Genomic DNA, 23784 nt, shown 5'->3' on the forward strand with positions numbered 1-23784 from the left:
ATCCACAGCCCTGTCTCTGGCTACATTGAAAGCCCTTTGGTTAGTGTTAGGGAATAAGTACAAAAACACACTGTCACTGTAACTTAATCAGGATTTTTCTCAAAACTTAACAGAGTGCTTTACATTTTTTGATATAACCTGTATCTGCAATTCTCGCTTGGGGGGTTAGCAGAGCAGTTTGGACATCAGAAATGGGACATTACTTGTTTTTCACTGCATCAGCCCAATTTGTGTAGCTGTAACCGCAGCATGTGAACCTCGATGCACAACAACAAACCACTAATCAATTTTAAGTGGACGATGTTTCAGTCTCAGACGGATCCTAACCAGGTAACAATGTTTGAAAATGATGGGAGGGTGTGGTTCACCATCCCACCCCATTGATCACAGAGACAACATGGTTTGACAAGCAAATTAGTAGTTGAATCAAATAGCTGGGTTTTAACGGCTCTGATTCACATCTGCTTTGTGCACCGTGTTTTGATGCCCTGTTACCGTCTCACAGTGAACTTTAATCGCACATGTCTGCATCAGTGCCAACCATCTCTTGATGTCTTATGTATTGCATCTCCTCCTCATTGTCTGATACTGAGCTCTGTGCCTGTACCTGCAACAAACTGAATCCTTCAACCTGAGCACATTCCAAAGGTTCTGATCAGAAGAATTTCTCCCTTTTTCTCCCACCTCAAGCACAGAAGTGTCACAGAGAACATGAGCTCAAAGCGCCTTACATCACTTTTGATGCAATGCAACACATAGTTTGCAAGCTATCTAATTGGTACAAGCACTGTGAACCTGAGGTAAAAGGGATGGCCTCCTTGTATTGCACACGAGCCCTGCTGGAGGAAGCAGTGCAGAAGAAAAGGATGAGGAGCTGCTCCCAAGTCGCTCATCATAAATCTGACAGAGGCCGCTGTCTTCCCCCCCAGGTGCAGCTGTTTTATACTCTGTCTGACATCAACGTTATGAGCGGCATGGCTGAAGCTGAGACACACTCAACATGCATAGCCCTGAGCAGAACACCCCACGTCCTCATAGCATAGTTTGGAGGAGCCGTACGTCTCTTGTGGCAGACGGTTACAAATACAAAGAAGGTGTGAACCACCCTACCTCCAGGCCATAACAGAGCTGAGAGCTGTAACAATGAACGACACCTGCTGACAGCTGCCAAAAGAGAGGAAAACACGGCTTAATTTATGACTTGTTTACTATTTTGTTTTCTACGGAGCAATCTGTTTCTAGACACCACACTAAACCCTGGGAATTATTTTCTTCAGCGACTCATACCTCCTTTTAAAATGCCATTAAAAATCCAGTCAACACACAAGACATGGAGTTGCGGAAGAACATTTCTCTGTTGTGAAAGCTGCAAATTTCAACCATAACATAAAAATAATGAGCCACTATAGAAGCAGATGTGCACCATTCCTTCCACTTCTAGTACAAATAAGTTGTCGGAATATGTGAGGAATGAATTTATGGCAGTTCATCCTGAATTAAAGACAGTGAATGAAGTGCAGAGCGCACATAGGCTGCTTTCAGACATGCGCTGAACTCAGATCCCCTGGACATTCTACGGAGAGACTGTATATGTGAATACAAATATCTGAGTGAGAGTCTCCGGTTAAAACACAAAAAGTCCTACAATAAAAAAGACATTTAAGTGCACAAAGTGGTATCAAAAAAGTTCTTTAAGTATAAGTAGAAAAATGGAAACTATTATATTATATAAAATTGTTAAGCTATTGTATAACATTAATATTATTGGACTATATTTATTGCTTTTTTATTTGAAAATAGGCCAGCATGCTGTTGCAGCACTGTCGCCACACAGGAAGAAGGTTCCCGGTTCAGCCAAGGTCTTTCTTTGTGGAGTTTGCATGTTCTCCCTGTTTCTCTGGCTTCCTGCACAGTCCCAACACATTCATAGTGGGTTGAGTAATGACTGATTCGAAATGGACCATCAGTGTGACTGCAAAGGTGATTGGATTTGTTCTCTTTATGTCAGCCCTGTGATACACTGGTCACCTGTCCGAGGTGTACCCCATCTCTCAACCAATGGCAGCTGGGATTGGCTCCAGCTCCCCCACAACTCTCAGAGGATAAGTGGTATAGATAATGGAGGAAGGGATAATCTGTCAATTTGGCTAAGCATTTGAGCTGGTAGAGGTGTAGCTGATTTGAAATATCTTTATATAATCATAATCAGTACACCATATTTTAGAATGTCAGCAAATGTGTCTGCTCAAATCTTATTCAACAAAGTAAGGGTTAGGGTTAGTAGCTGCAGATGTAGTGGAATACGGAATAAAATGTTACCCTTTAGAATCGTAGTGAAGTATGAAAATGTAGAGCAGAATTACATTGAAATGTAAACATGTTTTTGCATTAGTTATATTCCACCACTGGATTTAGCTGTATCCATCTGATCTACAAAATATCTTCAAGCAACACATGTCCCATGCCGACCACTGTAGTAGAAGAGCCCACACTATAGCCTGACAGACAGCTACGTGCAACTGATCCCTGTTCATATCATCAGATCCATAGTCAGTCTCTGTGAAACCAACAATACAAGCATGAGACTCCATGGCACAGACACTCTTGTGTGTATTGTGTCATTTAGACCCTGAGGACAATCAAAAAATTCTGCCCTTGTCATGTCAAAGATGACAGACTCTCTCTCTCTCTCTCTCTCTCTCTCTCTCTCTCTCTCTCTCTCTCTCTCTCTCTCTCTCTCTCTCTCTCTCTCTCTCAACATCACAACATCTCACTTCAGCATTGCAGCTGAATGCTCTTATTATCACACACTGGTGTTTTGAAGACATACACAAAAACAATACACAGCACAGTACAGAGCAGGCCTGCTACCGCACGCTGTCATATTTACAAGAGTCTCCTGCACCTCCGACTGAGAGGAACAGGGGAGCAGCCACCACAAAGCAAGGGGGGCAAAATGTGATGTGTTGCAGCTGAAGTCTAACGCAGAGCCATTTATCACCAATGCTGCTTCTTCGTACTCGGTTTCCCACAGAAAACACTGGAGCATTTGTAAATTGACCCTGACTCTTTTGATTTTGAAGGGACTGCTTCTAGCTCCACTGTTTGTTCACTGCCTTTCTATTATCCCCACTTGGACTTCAGACACTTTGCACCGCTGTGGGCTGAATGTAGAGATCAGGTTGACATACTGTATTATAATACACTGTTATGCATTTAAAAACCTTGGCGTGTGTGGGTGTGAGCTTATTTAATGAATTCTTTGTCTAGGATTTCATTTCTAGTCAATTTCTTTAAATAAATGTTCTCTTTTTCATGTCTCTACACCCATCATACCAAGTACTTTATTTGTACTTGGTATGATTGTTAATGTTTTCCCCTGCTCATGTCTACTTTGACAGCCTAGGTTTGTCATTACGACACATGATGGAATAGATTTTAATTGACTTTTTATCCAACAACCAATCCAATAACAAGAAAAGGGAAGCGGACTCTCCGGAAAAAATCTGTATTTTGTATAAAATTGTCTTGAAATATGGTTGCATCTTCATTAAAGATACAATAATGAACCAATCCAATCAATCTGAACCAATAACTCACAAACTACTACTCCATATTGAGTCACTACAACCAGACTGAAGTTGTGTATTAGAGCTACCTTGAATAATATAAAACACATTTTTGTTCACACAAAGCATCTGGTGCTCTGACCCATGTCTTGCAACAAAAGATAAGCGGATGGAGAATTATAATCTGGATCTTTACCGCCTCAGGTCCTGGACATGCAAGCATCTTTGAGGGGAACATTTATTGTGATTAAGTCTATCGGTGTATATTACAGGATAATTACATGCTGTCTGCAGCTGAACATCAGGAGACGTCGGTGATGCAGCATATATATATATCAAAATAAATCTAAGATGGACCTCAACCCAACAGAGATGGTGTGAAATGAAGTCAAAAGAGACTTCACACCAAACACTATTAGAATGTGTCCTTTCTGAAAAGTTGTTCAAATTTCTCTTCAACATTGTGAAGCGATGATCAACAACTCCCAAAACAGTTATTGGAGGTTTTCCTGCCAAAGGAGTTTCAATATTAACAAAGGCTAGTAATAAAGATAGAAATTGTTTGTGTGTTATTAGCTTAAGCACATCATATTTGTCTTCTCATGTGAGTTACATAAAGATCAAAGCTATGAATTATATAGAGAATAGTCACCAGGGGATTTAAATGGGTTTTCTTGCCACAACATATTTTAAAATGTTGTAGAGACATAGAGAGGAATGCGTTGGAAACATATATGAACACATATGGAAATACATGTTTTAATACCACAGGGGATTTTCGCAATCATCTGGATAAAGAATATCGAAGACTTTTGAACTCCAGCCCCGACAGATGATGAGCTGTGACTGTGCTGGAACAGTGTCTGTGGATTTGTCTTGGTTTCTATTTTGATTTATTACATGTCATTTACATCCAAGGGTACAATAAGTGACTCTATAAGAAACAAGTCCAACCTTCAATTCAATTAAATTGTATTTGTATAGTGTGTAATCATAACTCCAATAATTCATAGAGTAGTATACTTCTGAGAAAAAGAGCAGAGTGGCCATTAGAATATAAATCTTTACCGGTCAATGAAGCTGGTTTTAAATTGAGAAAAAAAATGTTTGTGCAAGATTGGAGGAGCTGCACGGGTGTTTCAAGTAATTTTGTTACCATTGTATGTAATTTATCTTAATCAGTGCAGATTATAAGTCATCACACTATTTGTGTTTACAATGCCATCACCCGTGCACCTGCAATAAAGTCACATTCTTTATGTGTCTCTGTATTTATCTGAGAAGAAAGCCTCACCTGTCTTCACTGTAGCAGGGAAACTACAAGAGGACACATGTCTGATCAGGAAGACAGTGAAGGTGAAAGCACAGAAACTCAGTTGGATCTCCTCATTCCTTCAGAGCCGTCTTTTCCTGTGAGATACTACAGATGATTTTTGTATCAGGCCCACTCTACTCCTCTCTCTTCTTTTATAGTTTAATATGAGGTGAGAGAATGAATGAGGCTTGGTTTAAGTTTGAAAATGACATGTATTCAACTGCACTTATCGCATTGCTGTAGGCAAGTGTTTAAGAGTCTGGGGACCTGATGTCAACACTCCACCAAAGCTCCTTTTCTTCGTTAAGAGGCCCCTGCAGGGCTGGAGCTCACTTTAATTGGATGTGTTCTTCTTTTCCTCCAGGTTTGGAAATGATTGTCCATTAGTAGAACTGTAAATCCTGCTCCACTGCTGAGGGAGTTCAGAGAGCTCAGAGAGCCCCAGACAGGGGACACAGGATTTCACTGCTGATGTAATCTCTGGCCTGTGGTGTTGCCCCAGAGTCCATTTAGGAGCAAGTGGCTAACAGTAGCTTAGGCTCGCTGGCAGTCAGCGGCCTCTGCCTGAAGCCTGAATGACATGACTGCTTTCCATAAGGAAATGTATCAGCTGATTACACATAATTTAACAATACCTACACACTGATTCTTATGAATGCATGCAGGCTGGGAGTAAATGGAATACATACAACCCATTATAGATATATAAATATCATATATTATTAATTGTTAAGAAAAAAATATAAATATTTGTACTTGCTACTTTTGGTCCTGTTCAGATTTACTGACTTATTACAAACGTATTGTTGGTTTGGGTCTGCATGTGAGATTTGCACATAATAATGTGGATCTAATTGATTTAAAGGCTCCATACATATAATTGCTGTCCATGTCATTGTGTAGCAGGCTTGATGAACTACTGGTTCATTTACACCAGGTAGTTCACATATTCATCCGCTATACATTACACTGTGAACAGTGCTCCGTCCACTGGTTCACTTAATCACTCAATATGTGTTGGCTCTGATTGGACAAAACACCACAGTCAGGGTGAACACCTGTCTAAAGGCTACTTTCGCATAATAGCTAGCGAGGGAGTCCAAGAAGGCTGCATGCAGTCCTGGAACAACCATGATTAATGACTTCTGCTGTACATTGTTGAATACAAAGGCACAGTTTCTGAGTAGCCACTTCAGACAACTTGGATTGTATGTTCTTGTTCTGAAGTGTGGTAGCTTTGCGTGTGTCTGTATTGAGCTGACATTCACTTCTAAAAACACCATGCACAAATGCTTCATAGTGTGAGCCAGATGAAAAAACTGTCTTGATTCACATCTGAAGGACTAATTTACTTCATATCACTATTGAAATGAATAGAAAATTTAAAACTTAGACAAAATGTTTTCTTAAATGAACAACACAGTGTGTTTTGTAGACTCAAAACTTACAACAACAAAAATAAGCAATGTGACTTTTGATGACATGACTGTGCTGATGATTTTCCCACAAATTTCCTGACCAGCATTTTAGGTTGAGCAGAGCTGGATGACCAGCTGCTCTGGACAACAAAAAGATGGAAGATGTGACAGTTTCCCAAAGTGAAGCCAGAGCATAACAATTGTTCACTGGTGGCTGGCTGAATGTTAGCCGATGGGACATGGAACCAACTAAAATTAGGTGCTCATGCTTCAGCTTGTTTTTAATTAGTTCTTTGATGCGATAAAAATATAGGCTGAGACATCGTGGTTGACAATTGAAACTGTAATGTGATTGGTCATGTGGGGATCTCTATATCGTGGCTCCACTCAACAATCATTCTGCAGATGTCACCATCACAAAGTAACAGCACTTCTACCCTAGAAATGTTGGCTTCATTTCCATGGGGCAAAATGTGTCATCTGTTTTTATATACAGTAGTTGGAACTAGAGGAAGACAGGATTCTGTCTAGCTGTCAGAAAGAGATGATGAAGGACTTGTTTTTGTTTGGATAATTTTTCAGATTTAAATGTTTGATTGGCATGTTGTGTCAAAAACTGATCTGACCATGCATCCATCTGCTAAAACTGTGTAGCTTCGAACTCCTGTTATAACAGAATCAACCTTGATGGAACTACATGCTTTCTGAAACGAAAGAAATAGTATGGCCTTGTAAACACTTTTGTCCTACGCATGTTCATGTAGAGTGCAACTTGGTTTCTGCAACACAAGTTTAAGTTCCTTTAAATGTGGTCGTAACTCAAAAGGCAACACAATATTTAACACAAGTGCAATAAAAGTCTCCAGTCGTCCCATTGGCTACCCAGCACAAAATTAGAATCAACAGAATGTCCTGGATCTTTTCTACAGCATGTAGACACAAAGGGATGATTTCTGAACATATAAATGACAAACTATTTTTATTAGACTGAGACTTGCAATTCTCAATTGGCCCATTGAGCTTCGATAAATAATTGATTGTGTGGTTTGTTTAGAAAAGCTTGTAAATGATGGTGATTGTTTCAGAAGATTCAAATTAAGGAGAATGGCGCTCAAGTGCAACCAAAGAAGCAGGAGGTGGATCTTTACACACATCTTAATGATCACAGACAAACTAAAAACTGAGCGACCTTCAACTGTTCGGTGTGGCTCGTATTTCAATTTTTTGAAACTCTGCACGTTGCCAGGAAATTTTTGTTCTGTTGATGGTTACTGATAGCAGCTCCTACGACTCTCATTTATACAATTTACAGTGTTATGGAAAAGTATTGCGAGGAAATCATTGCAGCCGTACTTAAAAAGTCAAGTGATAATATTGCTTTTGGCAGTGTAGTTAGCCACACTGCCAAAACACTCCAGGTCATTGTCAATGGAGGTTGGCATATTTCAAAGGTAATCACGGCCAATTTATTATCATCTTTCTCATCAGTTTTATGTTGATCCTCTGAGGCACGAATCTGGAAGTATAAGGAACCAACAGACAATTGTGATTGTTGGCAGAGTATTCAGCACAGTGTATTCTGTTCTAATTCATGTGAAGATCACCTTGCCTCCAGCTGGAGACAACCTATGTGTCTTAACCTGTGGTAAGAAGCAGACAGCAAGAGAAATTGGAGAACAGATAAACGATGAGATCATGGCAATATATAACTGGAAAACGTCCAACTTCTGATTCTGCTGATAGTTTTGAGATCTATTAGTTTCTCTATATCACCGGCAGTTACAGCTGGACATATACAAGACTTGACACCCAACATACAACAGCCATTTTCCTCAATACCATAAACTTTAAGCTAAATCACACATATACCCACTTGAAGAAGAAGCAGGACCATTAAACTAAGTTAAGTCCATCAATTTTATGGTAAACACTTAACTGCCACTTGCCACATATTGTTCCATCATTAACTTAAAAGCTCTTAAGCTATATAGTCTTTTTTTTGTTTATGCATGTGGAGAGCTGTGGAATGACTAACCTATTGTATGAGGAACTGGCCTTCCAAGCCAGATCACGACCGTAGAGGGCTGGGACTATCTGCGGTCACCATATACTGTACATCACTCTCACAGAACAGGCCGATCATTGCATATTGTTGATATCTTAATAAAATGTCGGAGTCCCAAATAAACTGTGAACAGAAAATGGGGGAAGGAATGAGTTTCAGAATTTTGACGATCCCCTGACCATTTCAGATGAAGCATTCTGGTCTACATTCCTGTTGTGCTGAGCTTTTTGTTTCCTTGTGTAACAAGGTCAGAGCTTATACACCAAATATTAACATCAAACATATTTTTCATTTACTTAATAATCCATTTCACATGAGTGGGCTGACTAAACTACTGTAAACCCGTTATGCTGCGCAGTGTTTATCAGGAAGTCTTGTGCAGCAGAGCGTGCTTTCCTTCAGGTTTAAGCATGTAAGCCTCACAAAGAAAAGTAAAGTCGGTGAGTCAGTGGACCGCACACTGAATATCAGCTATACTGTGATGCAGTTGTGTCACTGGGCAACATCAGAAATACTTCAAGAAAACCTGCGTTCCTGTTCCAAAACATCAATCTACTTGATCTGCGATTTGAGCAGAAAAGGCAAAAACATTTGGAGAGTGACGGACGTCGGCCACAAGGACGATAAATTACAGCATGACTAGATGAAGCTGATAGAATATCAGCTAAGCTTTGACATGACTGAAACCTCATCAGCTGGATCATATAATAAATCCTTCTCCTGCCACATTGCCCACTACATCCCAGCACTGTTCCTTGGTCCTGATTCCAGTTGTAAATACCAAACATGTTTACAATTATCCTATAGATTTAGATCAGAGGAGAAATTTATCTTTCATCCACACCTTGTATGACTTACTGTCTATCCTAACTGTCAATATCAATTGAAAAAGACTGAAACAATCTATATCAGATTTCGATATGTAATAAGTCATTTCTTCAAGTAGCTTGATTTACACAATATTCTGAACATACAGGGTGAATTTGGGTAAAACTGGGAAACCTAAACTTCAGTCTGTTTATTTCCTGGTCTAACAAAATCTAGTCAACAGGACTTTCACTACAGGTTACACAAAATCTAAAAACACACACTTTAGTGCACCCGAGAACACTAATGCAATGGTTACTATAATTTCTAATAACTTAATTTACTGTGTCTCATCCTTTTTTAACCCTGGGCTATGACATGGAGAATTAGTTTCATCCTCCATCCTCCATCCAAGTATCTGACAAACTTGTTTATACACACCGTCTCAGTTCTTACATGTAACGGGGTTGCAGCCAGCTTCTATAATACTATCAACACACAAATGCACACAATTAATTGCACACAAATCCATGAATGCCAACCTGCATACACCTCATTAAAGCCATTGATTTGGCATCAGAATGAATTATGACCTGGCTGAGTAGAGGCCTCCATTTACCTCTATCAGTTTATTGACAAAAACCTTTTATAGAGAAGTAGTGGCAGCCCCTTGACACTGAGTTCAACGTTATCCTATGGCTGTCTATTGGCTTTTGAATGAGGAAATATCTCCATCAGACAAAAATAAGATAATTACAATCCACTACAGGGACTCGTATGCTCTTCTCACTTCAATGGATTACTGTCAAATGTAAGCGACATACATCTATCGACAAATGCAAATGCCCTCAACCTGAGTCTACAGAGTCTTGCTGCAAAACCATTTTATTAATAAACACTTTAAAACGTTTGATTTGCCAACGTGTGTTTTGAGGCATCACTTCAAAGCAACGCTTCAATAATAATCCTGCTATTTGGGCTGAGGCTGTGCCTGTGAGGAGAAAAACACAATCCAATAGAAAAATAACAGCAAACACTATGCGTTTCTTATACTGCACTCGCACTATTATCTCTTTCACCTAGGAGGACACACACACACACACACACACAGGTTTGAGCAGCTATCATTAGTAAGACTTTGCATTGATTTCCATTAATTGAAGCCAAACCATAACCCTTATCTATAAACTTAGCCTTAATCAATTCATGCCTTACCATTACCTAACCACAACCTCTGACCTTAACAAGGATGTCCGACAAGATGTTCTACCTCAGTAACAAGCATGAGTACACACTCAGACACATACACAGTCCTGCTTATTTAGTGGTCCTTCCTTCTAATGTGCCAAGATCTGTTTAGAATGGCAAGCATCAATATCCACATTTGTATGTGTGTGTGTGCACGTGCATGTGCATGTGCTTGTATGCTTTTGGTTAAGGAAATGCTGAATAATCAAGGGTAAAGTGACAGCAGACGTGGTATTTCCTGCAACCACATGCAGAGAAATGGGGTATTTGAGCAGGGAACATGAGGTTAACCAAAATGTGCTCATTGCATTGGCTGTGTGGTACCTGTAAGTCAAACAGTGTCATATGCTGGCCAAGAGGGAAGCGTTCACTTGAACCGTGTGGATGAGTTGATTAGAATTTGGTGGCCAAATGTCTAGTGAACCTCCAAAACACTTTCTTGCCTCTTGAACATGGTTGGCTTGAGGGAATGTCTTCGATTTGGCACAAATGGTCACTTGGACTTCCAGATCACTGTGTTTTCACAAACCATGTTTGTTGTCTTTTGAATGTAGAAAGAGAAAAAAGTCATTGTTTAATGTGAAATATGGTCATTTACAAGAATAATAGTCGTAACATAATTTAGTAATAAAGTACAAGACGAGAATGAAAACCAATTAAAATTCTTCAGTAATACATTTCCTCCTACAAAAAGTCTGTTTGGTTCTTTCTTCAGAATAGTTTCACTTTCTTACACAATCTTCTCAAAGTCCAGACACATTATGGTGCTGATGAGCTAAAAGTATTTTGTTATTTGTGAAACCCTTACTACTAAGATTCTCCACATTCCTCATTTTATCAGAGCCGACGAGCTAATCTTGTGATGTCACCCCCTCTAAAATGACATTTAGCCTAAAATGACGACATTATCGTAATACTACGACTTCCTTCTTTTAAATGTACGACTTCATTCTCAAAATATTGCAACTTTATTCTCATAATATTGCAGCTTTATTCTTGCAATGAATCATTGGTACAAACACGATGGGTAATGAATCATGGTAACGGCTGTTAATCCTCAGAGAGATCACTGTAACTGGAGACCCATTCTATCTACATATGATCCATCGTTCATGCAAAAAACCTCATTCATGTACTTGAGAGGAATATGAGACAAATGTGAGTGGTAGAATCACCTCAATGTGAGATGTAGGAATGTGAATGGATATGACAGCAGCTTGGTAGCAGCTGTAGTTCTGCAGCTTTCTGATCTGACATGTGCAAAGTGACATTGGGATTTCCATCCATTTTATGACATTTCTTTCTCCTAATTTGTATTCATGTCTCTCTCTCTTTCTCTCACAGGTTTCTTCTGTGTTGCCCATGAGCTGCTGTCAAACCTGTAGTCCTTCCGCAGGGTTTATTTTCAGAATGCAGAGAAATGTCTTTGTCAGTTTCTCTCTCACACACACACACACTCATCTGGATGCAAGATAGCATGTCATACCACCACTCCCAATGGGCAGCACCTTCTTTTAATATTCATCCATTGATACAAAGGGTGGACATGCTGTGTAATGGTAGGGTGTCCGGTGTGCTGTGTGTTGAATGTGAATCTGCAATTGGTGATCATCTCTTATCTGGCTGCTGGTTGTCAGTCATCCTTCCTGGATGCTGTAGCTCCAGCAAGCCCTGTCCTGCATGCCTTCCCCCGATATGTATTTTTGGACCGAAGATACATATACTGGTAGTGAGAGTATGAAAGCAGTTGAACATTGACTTAATCATACATATCTTCAGCAGCTATCTGGCAATTTAAGTGTTTTTACACCCACCACAGCGGCTTCCACTGAAGTCCCAGAGGTCTGACTTGCGGTAACTTTAACCACTGGCCACTTATTTTCTCTTAGATTTTTTGAATGAAAGTAGTTTTTGTAAATGTTGTCATTCTATAAGGAGCACCCAACTGGCCTGCTTTACCAGTCACTGTGAGTATTGCTCGGTCTGTAAAAACGCGTGTATAATAGTTACTGTACCTCTGAATGGAGGAAAAATTACTGATGGCGTCATGATGACCAAGGTTATTTAAACAACAAATGTGTAATAGAAAGGCTGTTTAACATGTGGAGCATGAAAGATGTGGGTAATAGCAGACAGAGAGGCTCACAAAAGAAGTTGCATTGCGGGAAATGATGGATGCAGTTTTTTTAAACATGACCCATACCTGAGAGAAAATGTCTGCTCCTGCATTGATTACATTCCTTTGAAAAATCTGTTTCTAGACTTTAGCCGGTGTTGTAAACTCACTGGAATACCGCTTAAAGGGTCTGAGACAGTTTTAATGGTTATGAATTAACTGAAGAACTGAAGTGTAAAAAATCATTTTAGTTCAGGTTCATCTCCTAGAAAAGATGTACATCTGCCAGTGTAAAAGAATATCGCATTTGAGTAACATCAGGGAATTTCTTGTAACTAGTGAACTTGTTTTAAAGTGTTTTCAGTTGTTATTACTGTAAGTCTTTCTGTTTTCAGTGCTGTGGTGAAGGCAGAGCAAACCCCCACTTTCTTATAAGTAAGCAGGTGAAATAATGCAAACTGAATGTAAATTCTGAGCCTGAGAGCTCTTTCCAAGTCAGACCCATCCGAAGTTCATTTTTGTTTTATCTCATTTTATATTACGCTCTCCCTCTTCCCCTTCATTACCTCCTCCGACAACGATTTTCTTCCACCCGGTAAAATGCCCACAGTGATCCCTCATTTATGCTACCGGGGAAAACAGAAGTGGTATCGTCTTTTTTCTTTCTTTCAAATCTTCCAGAGAGGCAATCTATTTATTAATGGTGTTGTTATGCAATAGCCCACTACATTATAAAATCAACATTTACCTCATAATAATAAGTTAATGCAAAATAACATCTTACATATATCATCTGGTCTGAGCTGACTGCAGTCAAGTCGCGTCGAGGTCATTGTGAGGATGCTTGTTTGGATCACTACTCCTATACATTATTTAGAACTTAAGCAGTAATATGCAGCTCACCAGCTGTGCTATGACCTCAGGTTCCCTACGTGTGTGCGTGTGTGTGTGTGTGTGTGTGTGTGTGTGTGTGTGTGTGTGTGTGTGAGATTGTGTGCAACAATGTGATGAAGGTGAGGATGAGATTTTATTTAACAACTTCCGTGGTGAGTGTTAAAACTGCAGTAAAACTTGCCTCAACCTGCCTAGAGGAGCTGCTACTCCACCTCAACAGTTTCACTGAGTAGTGTAATGTCTGAAAATGGTAAAAATGCCAAAATGCTGTCTCCATGTTATTTTCCACTGTAGCAGACAAAATAACAAGACAGGTAAATGCAGCATGTAAAAGCAAAACAAAGAACATAACAGGCATGAAAATGGTTTAAGGCTCAGAGCAATGTTTAGCAGCTCAGTTGATTTCACTCACCCCTTGTGGTACATAAATAGCTGAATTCACATGCACACTCACACAGTGATGGCTGTGCACTATCATGCAAGGTGCCGGCCTGACCGTGGGGAATGATTAGAGGTTTGGAGTCTTGCCCAAGGATTTAACAACAACATGTGGATGGGAGGAGGTGAGGGATCAAACTGGGATAAAAGCAGTTCCATCCGAGGTGAGAAAGAAAATGTGTTTTTCTATGATTTCGATAAATTGAACCCAATTTAGCAGTGACAGTCAAACTCAAGATTTGTTTGTATTTACGCTCAGTTAGTATGATGCAGGTAGAGTTTTCTACAGCAGACTAAAAATATTCCACACCCCTCGATCTACAGGCGTTCAACACAGTGTGTGTGTGTGTGTGTGTGTGTGTGTGTGTGTGTGTGTGTGTGTGTGTGTGTGCGTGTGTGTGTGTGTTAGGCATTAATACAGGGTCAGTGCAGTGGTATCATGTTGAGATCTGCTGTTTGGAGAGCACAGACAGGCTCCTTTATCTCTGTCGACAGCTCCGTGCCTGCTCTGATTCCGCTTAAAAACTCCTAATCACTTCTGAGACATTCTTGGCCAGTTGCATAAAGGCCCTGCAGCAGCTTCACACTCACACCTGAAACTACAACAGCTACTTAAGTGTTGGAAGTTAAGATTTCTCAGAGCTTAATTAACAATTTCCCCCCTGAAAGAAATATTCCTCACTGAATGTCTGACTATTGAGTATCAGACTCACCATTCACAAAGGTTGGATCCAAACAGACACTGAGACACAAATAAAGTTTGATGTCATTGATTGAGGGAAATATGGCACCCTCAAAAACAAAAGAAATGAGTCCTGAACACACACACACACACACACACACACACACACACACACACAGTAGGTCAAACTCATTTACTTGTACTATTTTGACCAAAATATGTTACAGACATTTCATTAAGACCTCAAGGAACCATATCAACTGTGGTAAAATGGGCATACGATGGGTCCTTTAATCTACTTGTCAGCTTTTGTCCATTTAGCAATGTGCTGACAACATGTGTGCTATATATATCTGTCAGAGGTCTTTTCTTTGCCTGCAAAGGTGGTAAATCCAGTTTCTCCCAACCAAAATGTGGGTAAACAAGAATTCCTTTGGGTGTATGCCACACTTCACCCCACTTCTCAGTGCTTTGATCTAAATAAGACGACGTGGCTGCATTGTGTCACGTTAATGTCAGATTTTAGGCAGCTGCTGTGTAAGAGTTAAAGCTGCTGCGGTGGCGTGCAGGTAGAGGTGGAGGTCTGTCTGGGTTTTCTTTGTGTGATCAGTCGACAAAAATAACAGACTTGCACACAAAGCGTGAGCAGCTGTGTGCGGAGGTGCCAGGGCTGGGCCTGGAATCTATTTACACCCAGTTATCCACGCAGGCCAGTCATGGCTATTTTATTACATCAATTAAGAACATTTTGTTGTGGGGTTAAGTTGGGTCTTGCCACTTCTGTTGCAGGGATGCAAGTTCAGGCAGGAAAGCAACAGCTCTAAACAATTTCACAGCTCATTAAGGGGTCACAGATATTAATGAAAAAATATTTCTAGATTCCATCTGTGCAACCTCATCTACAAATATGGATCTATGATTCTCCAGAGCAGAGAGCAGAGGACAGGCCTGACTGGAGGGGAAAGACATTTCCCTCTTTCAAAAGAAGCAAGAGAACTGATGATTTCCTCAAGTAAACTGTGGCCTTTGGCTGCCGGCCCAATCATGCACAGTGGCAGCTCTCTGATAGTTCTTCCCCTTGACTGTATGTGTGGATGTGTGTGTGGAAACTCCAGCCTGTACTGGAAAGTAGAAATTTATTTCTGTGCCCAGTGTTACGTTCCTCACATTGCAAAAGGGCTGATTCCCAGACATGACACGGGAGAGGCCAAAGGTTCAGGATGTCTATGGATTTTAGAAAGTTCAGCGGTCTCTTAGAAGTCTTGACTTGCTCAAAAGCATTAAAGTTGTTGCCAGATTATATATATGTAAATAGTTTATTTTCTATATGTAGTAATTAGAAAGAAAAAACTTATTTCTTTCACTAATAACTAAACAACAATGTCTTAATGTGGTCTCAAAGTGTAATGTTGCATGCCTATGCAAATACATGTATTTTATTTTGGGGGAAATTCTTGGACATTGTCACTTGATTACTGTTTATGTAAAAAGATAATTTTGAAGATTAAGTATTTTTACAGTTTGCACCATTGTAATCTTCAGATCTCATAACTACAGAGTTCTCATTCCATACAAACAAGAAGCAGAACCACCTCCTATGCAGCCAGCACTCAGGGGGATTCACCACGGCTTCTCACTCATGCCATAGTTTGTGCTGAAGTTTGGGCAGAATTAGTTTACTGATATTTTCAGGTAGCATTCCTTCCTTCTTGCAGGAATACAACTGCGTGTGACTGCAGGCCCAGGTTTTGTCTTCAGACACTATTTCAGATTCAGCAACTCCATTCCTGCCTGGCAAACTCACGATGCATCTCTAACAGCCTAATATCAGGCCTTAATTAGTGGCAAATGCATTCAAATTAATTCAACTGCAGCTTTGCTCGTGCCAAACGGGAAAGATTCCGAAAACACAAAATGTTGTGGCCTCCACAATAATACTGTTAAGTTACAGTTTTTAGAGAAACACATGTCAAAGCTTTCATACACTGGATTAAACTGGATCATGTAGTTCTGTCAATCTGTATCCAGAGCACCCACACCACACATACACACACACACAAACACACACACACACGCACATTATCACTTTAAATCTACACTACTTTGGCCACAAAGGACTGTAAGATCATGTGTGAATGTTTCTTTATGTCCCTCAGTTGTCTTCATGACAGATCAGTCAGATGATGTGTAAAGGGAAGACTGCATTTAGGTTGAGGTAATTTCATAGATTAAACACTTATGCATAAATGTGAGGTAGTTTTGGTAGATGGGTATTCAAACTGTCACAGATTAGTTAGACCGTTAGTGGAATAAGCAACAAAAGTACTTTGATTAAGTTTAGGGGAAGGATATATTGTCTGAACTCTGATATGTGCATTGTCTATATATTTGTAACTTGCCTGATAAGTGAATTTACCTAATTTCTTCATTATATTCATTGAAATTAGTCCAGTCACACTTATTTTTTCTTCATAACTGTCAGTTATAAACCTTATTTCTGATATGCAGCTGATACATTGCTCACAGTGATGGCAGGTCAGCTTTGTTTTTTAAGTAGTGAAATGTTGCAGTCCTTATTAAGACTGAGTCTGTAGAGCAGCTGAACTCAGACCAGTTGCAGCAGATCAGACACATCAGAGCAGGTGCAGATTCGTGATGCAAACCTATTATAAGGAAAGGAATCTCTCAGCCGCTGACACGCACACACACACACACACACACACACACAAATACACACACACATACACAGTGTAACAGTCACACTCACACACATACAAAACAGTTCTCGCAGCAGTTTGTACATTTGCAAGTCAGCTGTAGATGAAAGGGAAATGCCACTACACAGCCGCTTGGTAATCTCCACTCCAGCTTCACACCCTGGGAGGCAGCTCTCTCTCAGCTGGTTAATTTTCAAGATTTTCCACACCTCCATTATTCTCTGTTTTCATCATCAAAAGCCTCTGACAACTGACACTGACAACCCTGTTACTTTGAGTGCTGAGTCTTAATTTTGGTGGCAACTGTTTGCGTAACTTGTTTTTTTACGGAGCAGCTCACTCAGACACAAATTCTGTTCCAAAACAATGCCATCCTCCTCTTCCTACTCCTCTTCATCATTATCGTCTCTGCCACTCATCCCTAGCCTGCTCGGGCTTTGTAACAGCTCTACTCTCCTCCTCATCCTCTCTGGAGGACACTAAAGGTGCTAAGGGAGTAGGGGGAGAAAGTAGTCAGCCACAGATTCCACTTAATCCCCACAATTTCCACTCACGAACACACAATCAACAAACAGCTGCCTTTACCCTGGTTGAGTTCCACTGCAAATGAAGACATACGAAGTGTAATAATCATTGTCAGCACACCACAGTCAGTAATACAGACATGGAGACTGCTTAATATTGTGCAAATCTTTTTCAGACATTAGTATGACATTTATATTTTAATTTAAAGTGTTACAGAGGACTTGCATGGAACTGAATTAAACATGAGTACTGTGTATAATATAACTATCTGAAACACCTGGTCTAATGCAGTTAGTTAAATTCAAGGAATATCTTCAAATTACAGGAATACAAATCAGTATTGAGCGTTTTTCATGTTGAAATTGATTCAATTTGACTGTGCAAATCTAAAATATTAATCGGCCAATATCAGCACTGGATTAAATGTGAAGAACGAAAGGGATGGGGATGGGGTGCATTGAGGGGATTTAGGACAATTGACCTCAATATTTATACAATTCTGGCTACACCGATCCGCACAGAATACACAGGTGATAAACAGAATCCGTGCATACGTTAGGGAGAGAAACGGTCCACTGACCTGTTGGAAGTAGACTGGGGAGCACAGTGCCCTGGTTTCCTCTAGAGGCGAATGTCAACCGAGCCAACGCTGAACAGAGCGCAGCGGAGGAGAACTTGCAGCCCGCTGCTCTACGCTAACTGACCGCTGATCTGCTGACACCTGGAGCCCGCGCACATCTCAACATGTGTTTTCCTCGGGATTCCTCCAATCGCTGCTGAAGATAACAACCTCTCACGCGCAAGTGTTGTTTGAGATCCAAGCGCCAGTAAATGTGTCTTGTCTCTGCCCAGGAATAACAAGCAGTGTTCTGGCAGCATCTTGAGGTAAAGCGCAATCATAGCAGCACTGCCACTCTATCCTCATGGACACTTTATTTGTTGTCATTCATGGGCTTATCTTTGCATTTCAGTGTCTGGCTGCACGCACGGTGAGAGGACGGTGAGAGCGCGCACTGACCGGGAGTCCACTTACCTTTGCCCCTGAGGTCTTGGCAGGACCTGAATCAGTCCAGTTCGGACCGGGACCGGCTCCTGTGACATGCCCGTAAAGTGCGCTCCCCCCCGGGCAGCAAGCGTTACCCGCACAGACTTAATTTACCCACGGAGCTTTCCCAGCACACCTGTAGCTCGCAGCCACAAAACCATGCCCCGAAGTAGCCTCTCTGGATGCACCACAACATCAACACACATACACACATACACACACACACACATGCTGTCTCCCCTGAAAATGTGTTAAAAGAGTCATCAGCAACCCACCGACCTGTATCGTATAATCCCTGTCTAATCCTGGAGCCCGGGAGACGTGCAGCTCGGAGCGGTGCAGAGATGGAGCGGATCGCTGCTCATGTAGCAGCCGGTGTCAGAGCGCGGAGAGGCGGCGTGTCCGGAGCGCACGGTGCTGCGCTGCCTCTATTTACTCCAGCCGGAGGAAAGGCACGCCCACTGCGCGTGTGACAGTTTTGGAGGGGGTATTCCTTATTCCGAGATTCTTTGGAAACTTGCATATTTGCGAGGGTGTTGCCAGGATTGTACAAATACTGGTGCTGGATAAAACATTGATGAATGACAAGACAATCACAGAATAACAAACACAGGATAACAGGAAATGATGAATATGATAATGATTTAAAAAATAAATGAATAGAAAGAATAGAAAGAAAAATAAGTGCATAACACCTCTTTATCTACACCATTGTATTCATAAATCATTATGTCAGCTGTAGCTTTTCCTAATGTCATATAATAGATTTGTCCACACTGTCAAGAAAAACAGATAATACACTTATGACAGGTACATCTATTTGTTCGTTTTTTGTCACATTCCGTCAAGTTCAATAATCTTCTAGACTATACACAAAATCTAAGCTAAAACCCATGAAGTGTAACTGTGCTTCAGGATTGCTAATACAATACCCTTATCAGCAAGACATGGTCGTTTGTCTGTAACTTCTCATTCTAATTTCAACTTTTACTTCATAATGTTAGTTCATGACAATGGTGTCATCCATATCTCACCTTTCAGCCCCCAGCACTTATTTCAGGATGGGACCAGGCCCCCATCTAAATGAATAGGAAGCCACTTAATGGTCACAGAAAAATCTGACCATGTGCAGGGTTTAATGACACCAACCTCTTTCACAGCTCAATCCAGAGGAGCGTGAAGCTGACAGCTCATCCAGCCTCTCCTTGATGAATAACTTAATGCAAGGCTCAGTTAAAAAGATAAAAAATGCAGCTTTAGAACTACTCAATGTGGAGAATGGGGCTTCAGTCATGTGGTTGGGCAGCAGGGCTCATTTGGCTCAGCAACTGGTTTCTCATGACTTAGACCAGGGGTGTCCAAACTTATCATCCCGAGGGCCACATACAGAAAAAAATGTGAAGGTCTGGGCCACTCACGCCGTCACGCCCCCCTTGCCCTGGAGCGGACTGTTGACATTGCACCTCAATCGCGTCGCTTAGGGCGGGGGGGGGGGGGGGGGGGGGGGGGGGGCGTGGCGGCGTTCTGAGGGTACAGCTGGCAGGTCAGGGGTGAGTTGGGTGCCACCTAGTGTCAAAACTGAGAAGTACAATACAGTGGGCCATAGTCCATTACATTACAATTCATTTAGCTGACGCTTTTATCCAAAGTGATTTACAATCAGTGCATTCAAGGGTAGGGGAGAGCGGGGTAATGTGAGACACCCCCTGTATCTAGGCAACAGAACACATTTGTGGTCATGTGATCATTATGTTTTCAAGCCGCTCCCATTCCACCCTTGCCATGAAGGGGAAGTTGGTGCTGTTGCTGTGGTTAGAATGTTTTTTCACAAAGTAAATTTTCTTGCTTAGAACTTAATCAACTGTTGTGTACAAAAAAATTGATCCAGATAAAAAAAACTTTTATCATACATGTTGATGAACTTCCAACATATAAAACCATGTGATTGATGCTAGCTGAAGATTAGCCTGAATTGCTAAGAGATGTTTTTTCTAAAATGATGGCTGTGGGGTAAAGTGAGACAAATGCTGTGGGGTAAAGTGAGACATGTAGCACAAGTTAAGTTTAGTCTTAAACATATTTTAGTGTAATATTACATTACATATGTTTTATTTTTAATGCCATGAACATTGTAGAAAAGCCATCATGCCAAGAAACTACACCAGGAAGACAACCTGGGGCCAAACACCCCTCGCAGAGATGGAGAGTGTAGCCGCTGAGGTCATGCAAGGAAAGAAGTCCTTAAGAAAAGCTGGAAGGGATAGAAATATTAATAAGACAACCCTCAAAAGATTCATAAAGAAAAAAGAGAGAGGGAAAGTAAAATCAGTAGCCGGGGGTGCAGTAGCTGAGGCAAAGAGAATATTCACAGATGAGATGGAGGAGGAGCTTGCCAATCACTTGAAACAACTAGCTGACCAGTTCCATGGCCTTGCTCCAGTGAACTGGCATTTGAATACACAGAGAAAAACAATGTCCCTGTCGCTGCCAATTGGACAGAGAAACAATGTGCAGGTAAGCTAGGGTGTGCAAGAGATCACATGAATCAAAATAATCATAAATGTGCTTAATTTACCTATTACAACATGTGTTGTTATGGTAGTTTTAAAGTGGAAAAAGTAAGTGGCTCACTTTACCCCCTTGATTTCTCTGGTCTGTCTCACTTTACCCCTAAGCTGGGGTAAAGTGAGACACAAGACCACTTTTTTACAAACAATCATATTTTAACTGCCCTTTGTCCTGAAGACATTCTGATCATTTCCATTGCTAGGAAACATCCTGAATTAATGGGAAATGTGTACATTTTACTGATATATAATTTTAGCTCGCCTAGAGGGGAGCAAATGTAAAAAATGTATCACATTACCCCGCTCTCCCCTACCCGAGGGTACAAACCCAGAACAACAAGAATCAAGGAAGTACAATTTCTTCAAAAATAGAGCAAAACTACAAAGTGCTATAAGTCTGGATGGTGGATCGTGGTCCTGCTGGTTGCTGACCATGGACTGTGATTGCAGCGGGACTGCTTGGCATGTCATGTTGGGGTTGTCCTTCGGGATGTTTACCCTCATCAAATGCTGCTAGAGACTTTAATCTTTAAATCTTGAAGACTTTAATCTTGATGATGTTTTCCTGTACGTGGCATCTATTGCACTTCTGTCCGTCCTGGGAGAGGGATCCCTCACATGTGGCTCTCTCTGAGGTTAAAGCCCTATGAGACAAATTGTAATTTGTGAATATGGGCTATAGAAATAAAATTTGATTGATTGATTGATAAGTAAGTGCCATTTGGTGCTACCAAATTGTGAGTTAAAAAAAAAAAAAGGGTTAGGGTTAGGTTTTGTTTTTTTTAGGCGGGGCAATTTAAAATGGATGGCGGGCCGCAGATGGCCGGCGGGCTGTAGTTTGGACACCCCTGCCTTAGACAGAGGGAAGGCCACCTACTGTCTCTAAACTTCTCTTTCCTCATCCTGCATGCAGGTCCCAGTGCGCCTGTACTCGCTGCTGGAGGGCCTGGTTTGCATCGCCCTTGGCATGTTGAGGAAGACTGCATCTCTTTTCCACTCCCCTAAGTTCAAAACTAATACAACTCTCAGTAATTAATTGCACAAACACTATTTGAGGTAGCAGAACACATTTTCTTGACGGGGCGAATAATCAATACCTAAGTGTATACACAGGAGACATGGGATGAGGGCTGCTGGTGTTAACAGGGGAAAACCCACTCTTCTCAGTGGTTTGTAGTTCAGGGGCCCTGTGTGCAGCTTCATTTGACATAAATGTTGAAAAAAAAACTTATTGCAACTCTCTTCAGTTGCTGAAAATGTTTGCATTAACTTTGTCATTGTGATTGATGTTTATAATTTTCCCCATCATCACATTATTGATTTCGTTGACTTTCATTGATTTGACATTGACAAACAAGGTTTTCTGTAATTGCATTGACTAGGTCCTGAGCTCAATAAGCATAATTTCCAATGCTGAAGGTTAACGTTTTATTTATGGTGGTCACCATTTACTTCAATTGTATTGAATATGGCTGCAGCACTGTTTACCCCTGAGACTCCTTAAACGTTGTGTGGTCTCAATCAGTTTACCCAACCCTCCGTCGGCACAGTGGTGAGTAAATAATGCTTGAATTTTCCTTTTTCTGTGAATTATCCCTTTAACATTTCTTTTGAGGACTGTAGAGGACAGGCCTGTGATGGTGAGTCAAACACCAGAGGCACAAACAAAGGTGTCCAAGTCAGACTTCTGAAAATGAATCCAAGAGCTCTGTTTGTGCCACATTGGGGACACGCATTGAACTTAGTTGTGGTGCTGTTCGAATGTCTGTCTATTCAACAAAATACTTTGGCATTTTACTAAAAGCTCAACCCCTAATTCTCAACGTCCTCATGGCAAGGGGCCATCCTAGTAAGTGGACTGCAAATATGTTAAGATGCAGGGACTGATTATTTTGTCCCAGCCCAGCCCTGGGTTAAATAGTTAAAATAGTGTATATTGTGCACCCATGTGGACTGACCAAAGACATCTCTATTCAGACTTAAAGGAATACGACCTGTGTCAGTGTTTGTGAGGCCCTATCTGTTCATATACATCTATAAATACGGTACTCCTTCAGTTTGATTCCTCTTCACTGACCCCAGCTGCACAGAATTGTAATAAGGTGTTCCCCTCAGCTCAAATAACTCAGTACAAGTTTGTACTTCATGCTCCACGGAGCAGCCATCAAAACTGGGGTCCAATCTTCTCATATCTGATGGTAAATGGTTTTGTATTTATATAGCTATTTTCTAGTCTTGATGACCACTCAAAGCACTTTAGAGGACAGTTTTACATTCACCCATTCACACACACATTCATACAGTGGATCTATTCCCAGCACTTTGTTATTCTATGGGGGGGGCATTCAGGGTTCAGCATCTTGCCCAAGGACACTTCA

At 40.9% G+C, this 23784-nt stretch overlaps 1 protein-coding gene across 2 annotated transcripts in view; it reads right to left on the reverse strand.

The window, feature by feature from the left end:
- The window catches only part of cemip (cell migration inducing hyaluronidase 1), a 146690-nt gene extending 127444 nt beyond the window's left edge, over positions 1-19246 (reverse strand). The window contains exon 1 of one of the 2 annotated variants that reach the window (XM_053419120.1): positions 19119-19246. The gene's annotated coding sequence lies outside the window, so the exon portion shown is untranslated. Of the gene's footprint in view, positions 1-18374; positions 18534-19118 lie in introns of those variants that run through there. The other variant, XM_053419130.1, reaches the window with a different exon arrangement.
- Positions 19247-23784: the final 4538 nt, after the last annotated feature.

This window comes from Pleuronectes platessa, chromosome 1, assembly GCF_947347685.1.
Source record: "Pleuronectes platessa chromosome 1, fPlePla1.1, whole genome shotgun sequence".
In the NCBI taxonomy this organism is placed as follows: Eukaryota; Metazoa; Chordata; class Actinopteri; order Pleuronectiformes; family Pleuronectidae; genus Pleuronectes; species Pleuronectes platessa.